The following is a 6,000-nucleotide window of genomic DNA, read 5'->3' as shown; positions in this document are numbered from 1 at the left end:
AGGGCAGGGGAGATAGGGAATGGATGGTGGAAGGAGTTGTAGGTTAGCAGGTTTCTGACCAGCTGTGGGAATGCAGACTGAAGTAGCCCCTGGGACCTGAGTCTGACATGTGTGATGATGGGTTCAAGTGGCTGCAAATATAAAACTGGACTCTCATCTGTGGAGCATCTATAAATGTCTAGGTTAGGGTGCCTGGGTAGCTCAGGTCATGATCTCAGGGTCTTGGGATGGAGTCCCACCTCAGGCTCTCTGCCCCCCCTGGGAATCTGACTCTCCCTCTGCCCCTCCCCACACTGGTTCTCTGGTTCTCTCTCTCTCTCTCTCTCTTTCTTTCTCAATTAAATAAAATCTTAAGAAAAAGTAAATGTCTAGGTTATGTCCATACCCCAGATTCCTCACCTCCTACCTCAATGCATCCTGAACTCAGAGGCCTACTGTTGCAGAACCAGTGGTGGGTGGCGCTTGGGGAGCTCAGTCGGTGGAGCATCTACCCTGGGCTCAGGTCATGATCTCGGGGTCCTGGGATTGAGTCCTGTGTTGGGCTCCCTGTTCAGTAAGGAGTCTGCTTCCCCCTCTCCTCCCCCTGCTCATACGCTCACTCTCTCTCTCCTTCAAATAAATAAAATCTTAAAAAAAAAAACAAACAAAACAGTGGTGGGTGCCTCATGGGAGAAGCAGAGGTCAGGACTCAAACAGACGAGTCCTGGATGCCAGGGGTTGCCTGAGCCACAGATCCCATCTGGCCCTTTCAACCAGGCCTCTCCCTCATTGACCAAAAAGATGAATCAAACCATTCACAATCCCGGAAATCTTTTGGTACCTACCTCTTTGAGTTGTTTGTTTGTTTAGAGACCTTATTTTTAAGTGCTCTCTACATCCAGCATGGGGCTTGAACTCACAACCCCAAGATCAAGCAAGAACCACATGCTTCTACCCACGGAGCCAGCTGGGCAGCCCCTTTGAGCTGTTTTGAGAGTGTGTGTCCTAATCCCTGCAAAATACCTGGAGTGGTCCCTGACCTTGACATGCCCTCAATAAATCTCAGCCGTTCCTGCTGGAGTCCCAGAAAATGTTTGGCCGGAGTGTGAGTCCAGATGAGAATGGGGAAGCCAGGGGCCAGGGTAAAGACAGCAGCCTTGTGCATGGTAGTGGGGGGTTAGACGGTCTCGGGAGGAAGAGCCCCAGGCTGTTGAGGGGCCCTGTGCCCCCTTCAATCCCCCAGCACACCGGCCTTCCCAGGGTGGCGTCGTCCGTCCATGCCTCCTGGTCACCGTCTCTGTCCAATGGGCCCAGCCTCAGCCCCTGCCCCCGCCAAGGCCTGGCCCCGCGTCCAGGCAGGCCTGCTGGGGCTCAGAATAGCCCAGCTGCTGCCTCAGCAGATGGCCGGGCTAATTTTAGCCATGTGGTGCTCACCCAGGGACCAGGCTGGGCTTTTTAGATTTGAATAAGCCAGTGTGCAGCTTTGGTTTGGAGCCAGTAACAAAGCTTTGAGTTGTTGTGATCGGGTGTCTGCTGAGCACTTTACAGGCATTCCAGAAATACACTGTTTAGAGCATTTTGTTTCTCTGAACCGACAGGAGCCCAAACTACAGAGCAAGCAGGCGGTGCAGCCTGCGGGGTGCCGGGGAGGAAGCAAGAGGCCGCGCGCTGGCGGAGGTGGCAAGAAGCAGACGCCACCCCAGCTCCTGCCCCACTCTCCCTGCTACCAGGCGGGTGGCAGGGCCTCGGGGTGCAGGCCGCGTGGGCTCTCTTGCTCCTCTGTCAAAATGAAAGCAGCGGGCTGGCTTCTCGGCGCCCTGGTTCTGGGTCTGGACCTCTCCTGGTGGATGGGCTGCATTTTGAAGCTGTGGAAGGACAGATCAGGAAGTTCCCAGCCACACAGGCCAACCAGGACCTGGGGACGGCCTAGTGTGATGTGGCCAACGTGGGACCTATTCTCACAGAAGCAGCAGACTCTGCCCAAGATCCCGACACAGGTTAGAATTGAGCCGTTTTTTCCTGCGTGGTGTTTCTTACTCATCAGCCTGCATCTTTGAAGACTGCCCTTCATGCCAATCCCCCCAGCACGTGAAAGAACTGCTGGCCCAACGTGGCTTAGAGACCTCTGTTCCAGCTGCCTTGGCCTCTCTCTCTGCTATGGAAGGTGAGGACCAGAGCAGACATCAGTAGGATGAGGAGACCCAGCTCTAGTTCGTGGCTTCCTAAACTGGTCCATGGACCCACAGAAGATGCTCCATGGCCGTTGGGGAGTCTGCTGTGACACGCCTGCTTTCAGCTGCAAGAGAAGGGAAGCCCACCTAATGTCAGCTCCAATGACAAGGACACAAGTTCTATCTCTGTCAAGACATGGGCAGTGCCAGGGTTGATTAATGCAGCTCTGCATTACTCTTGGTTTCCCCTTCATTGTTGCAAGATGGCAGCTAGACTTTTTTTTTTAAGATTTATTTATTTATCTATTTATGATAGATAGAGAGAGAGAGAGACAGAGGCAGAGACACAGGAGGAGGGAGAAGCAGGCTCCATGCCAGGAGCCTGACATGGGACTCAATCCCGGGACTCCAGGATCGCGCCCTGGGCCAAAGGCGGGCGCTAAACCGCTGCGCCACCCAGGGATCCCTGGCGGCTAGACTCTTAACATCAATAACCAAAAGCAGGAAAGGAGAAAGTTGCCCTGTCATCCGTCTCTGCTCCATTGCTCCCAGAAGACTAATCTCGTTGGCCAGGGTTGGGACCCAGGCCTGTGCCCTGGCTACAAGGGAGGTTGGACACACAATGATTGGTGTTTGCAGCTTGTTTTTAGGGTGAGGTGGGCTCTTCCAGCAAGGACCACGGAGTGGGGCCTGGTGGCTGCATGCAGGGCATCCCCTGGGAGCACACTCATTGGTGTAAGGACTCTCCAAAACACAGAGGATCTTGGTAGAGGATCTCGAAGTCTCCCTTAGCTGCTCTAACATTCTCTGACTTTCGTGAAGATGTAAACCACAGAAATAGAGTCAGTGCCCAGAACAGTCTAAATGGTGGTACTTAGTGCTGACCTCGCAGACCCATTGGGCTTCAATGACATTGCCAAGGTCATTGCCAGACACTCCTGGGATGACTAAGCCTCTACTTCCCTCTTTAGCTTGTTTTTTTGCTGTGAACCCCCTTGTCCTTGCCCCGAGGATGGTCCTGCCCTGCTTGTCAGTAGTGGAAATTCTTTGCCTGAGCAGTGCCTGGGTTCCAGCTGTCCTGCTGGTGATTCTGGGCCGCTGTGCTGCCAGCCATGGGCACAGCGGTAAGGGGCTGTGGTGACCTCTGGGTGGGGCTGGGGACCCTCTGCAGGTGGGACAGGTGGGCCCCACAGGAGCCACAGTGTGGTGTCCAGGCATTTCCCGCACCAGCCCCACACAAGGACCAGGGGCTGGCTCTGGGCAGCCGGCTCATGGCAACAATTGAGGGAACGCATGTGACATCCTGTCAAGCTAACAGACACTTGACACAATACATCCCATCTATGTTATGTCGACAAGCACAACAGGTGACCCAAACCATTTGTTCTTCTCCTGCTGCCCTTTAAGAATTGCTCAGCGGGCAGGGGCGCCTGGCTGGCTCATTTGATGGAGCATGTGATTCTTGACCTCAGGGTCTTGAGTTCAAGCCCCCTACTGGGGGTGGAACCTACTTAAAAATAAATGGAATGGGATGGAATGGGATGGAATGGAATGGAACACAATAGAATAGAAAAATAAAATAGTTCAGTGAGGGAATCTTTCTCCTGCCCCTGGAAGAACATTCTGCAGGCAGGCCCTGTGACTTTGTCCTTCTGTAAAGAACAGTTGGCCTTTCACACCCCACAATGACTCTGAAATTCAAACACAGTTTCACCTTCCTTCCACACACTGACCCCTGGCCTGGCTGGAGGTTTCTAAGTATCAGAGAACTCTTCGCAGACTGTTTCCTCCGCATGCCTGTTGTGTTTTGAAGTCTCCTTCATAAATTTGATCTGATTGCACAGCATTTATTTTTACCCTCGCACTAGCCTTATGAGGGAAACTGAGGCACAGTGTAGCTGAGTGATTTGCCCAAGGCCGTACAATGAAGTACTAAGTTCTAGACATGCCTTTCATTGCATGACTGCCACACAAACCCTGCTGAATGGGTAGGCCGAGCGACATCCCTCCTTATCCAACCCAAGGCCAGCTACTAATGACTACATGGTTGGTCATTGTACAAAGTAAGAATTATTGCACCTCCAAGAAACCTTCTGGTGGTGGTAGAGGTGCCAGGTACACTGGTTGTGGTATCAAAGTTACTATGTTGCATACTTTAAATAGATGCAGTTTATTGTAATTAAGTAACCCCTCAACGCAGTTGATTTTTCTTTTTTTTTTTTTTTGCTTTTGTTTTAAATATGCACCACATGGTGCATGGAGCCCAACGTGGGACTTGAACTCAGGACCCTGAGATCAAGACCTGAGTTGAGATCTAGTCAGACATTCAATGGACTGAGCCACCCAGCTGCCCCTTCAGTTGATTTTTAAAACACCAATGGATTAAGTAGTAATAATGGCCTCTTGCCTTCAGAGGTGAAGACTAGAGCCAGAGGCATCATTATGCACATCTCGCATCCAAGGCCGGGTTGGACTCTGCGTGATGAGCCCTGGGGAGTCATGAAAGGGTACAGAGGTATCCAGCAGGTTTCCAGAGAAGCCACATGACCCCACCCTGAGGGGAAGAGAAGACCAGCTCTTGACTTTCTGCCTCCTGCTTCTTGGAGAGCACGATTCCCCATGTTTCTTCCTATGGACTTTGTGACTTTACCGTAAGGTTCCTTCCTTCCTTTCTTTTTTTTTTTTTTTTTTTAAGATTTATTTATTTATTCATGATAGATATATATAGAGAAAGAGAGAAGCAGAGGCATAGGCAGAGGGAGAAGCAGGCTCTATGCCGGGAGCCCGATGCGGGACTTGATCCTGGGACTCCAGGATCGCGCCCTGGGCCAAAGGCAGGTGCCAAACCACTGAGCCACCTAGGGATCTCCGGTTCCTTCCTTTCTTGAATCAGTTCAGGTGGGTGTCTTCCTAACCCCAGAGCCCCGAGAGCCTGTGCAGCAAGGGGACCCAAGCTCAGGCTCTCAGGCCCAGTTCCCTGCCTGTGATCCTGAGCATCACATTTCTGCTGGGCTGGCCTTGTCCCTCCAGGTGCACAGCCAGCGACCCTCACATCCCTACAAACTGCCACCAGGGCCTCTCTGGGAAAAGCGCAGCTAACGGTGACATTCACAATGACCCCAGGAGGTAAGACACAGCCCCCTGCAGGTGTGGCTCCGGCTAGGAGAAGGAAGGCAGAGGGAAGTCGCAGAGGGAAGCCACACAGAAGCCACTGATCCTGAGTCCTGAACCAGAGACAGGAGGTCATGCCCCTGAACGGAGAGAGCCCTGGGTTTGTCCGAACATGGGAGTTACTGGGACCCTTTTCTGACTCCCTTGGGGCTTGAAGGGTGGGGGGCCTGACCCGGAGAGCCCACCAGCCGATGCCTGAGGGTAAGAGTGGCCCCTGCCAGGCTGCCTGGGCTTGAACCCTGGCTCCATCATCTGTGAGCCCTGGGACGGCTCACTGACCTCTCTGCACCTCCTCTTTTTCATCTGTGAAGTGGGGCTCACGGCACCTGCTCACGGAACTGTTTTATCTCATTTTCATGAATTAATAGGCATGAAGTTCTTAGATGGGTGCTCAGAACACAGTTATTGGCGTGTGACCATGGCAGCAAGGACCACATGGCTCTGGAAAGTCCCCCGACACTCAGTGGCCACTGGCCCCACGCCCCCCTCCTCTCGGTGGCTTCTGTCCATCTCAAGCATTTCAACCATTGTACTTGCTTATTGTGCCATCTACAGTATTGACTTTATTAGGATTGAAATCAGTTTTAAAAGGTGTTCAAGACTATATCTAAAATTTTTAAAAACTGTATTATGCAGTATAATGCAATTCTGTGAGAGAAAAACATTAAAATATACATGC

Source organism: Canis aureus, chromosome 6 (assembly GCF_053574225.1).
Source record: "Canis aureus isolate CA01 chromosome 6, VMU_Caureus_v.1.0, whole genome shotgun sequence".
NCBI lineage: Eukaryota > Metazoa > Chordata > Mammalia > Carnivora > Canidae > Canis > Canis aureus.
Note: the sequence above shows the minus strand (reverse complement) of the source record.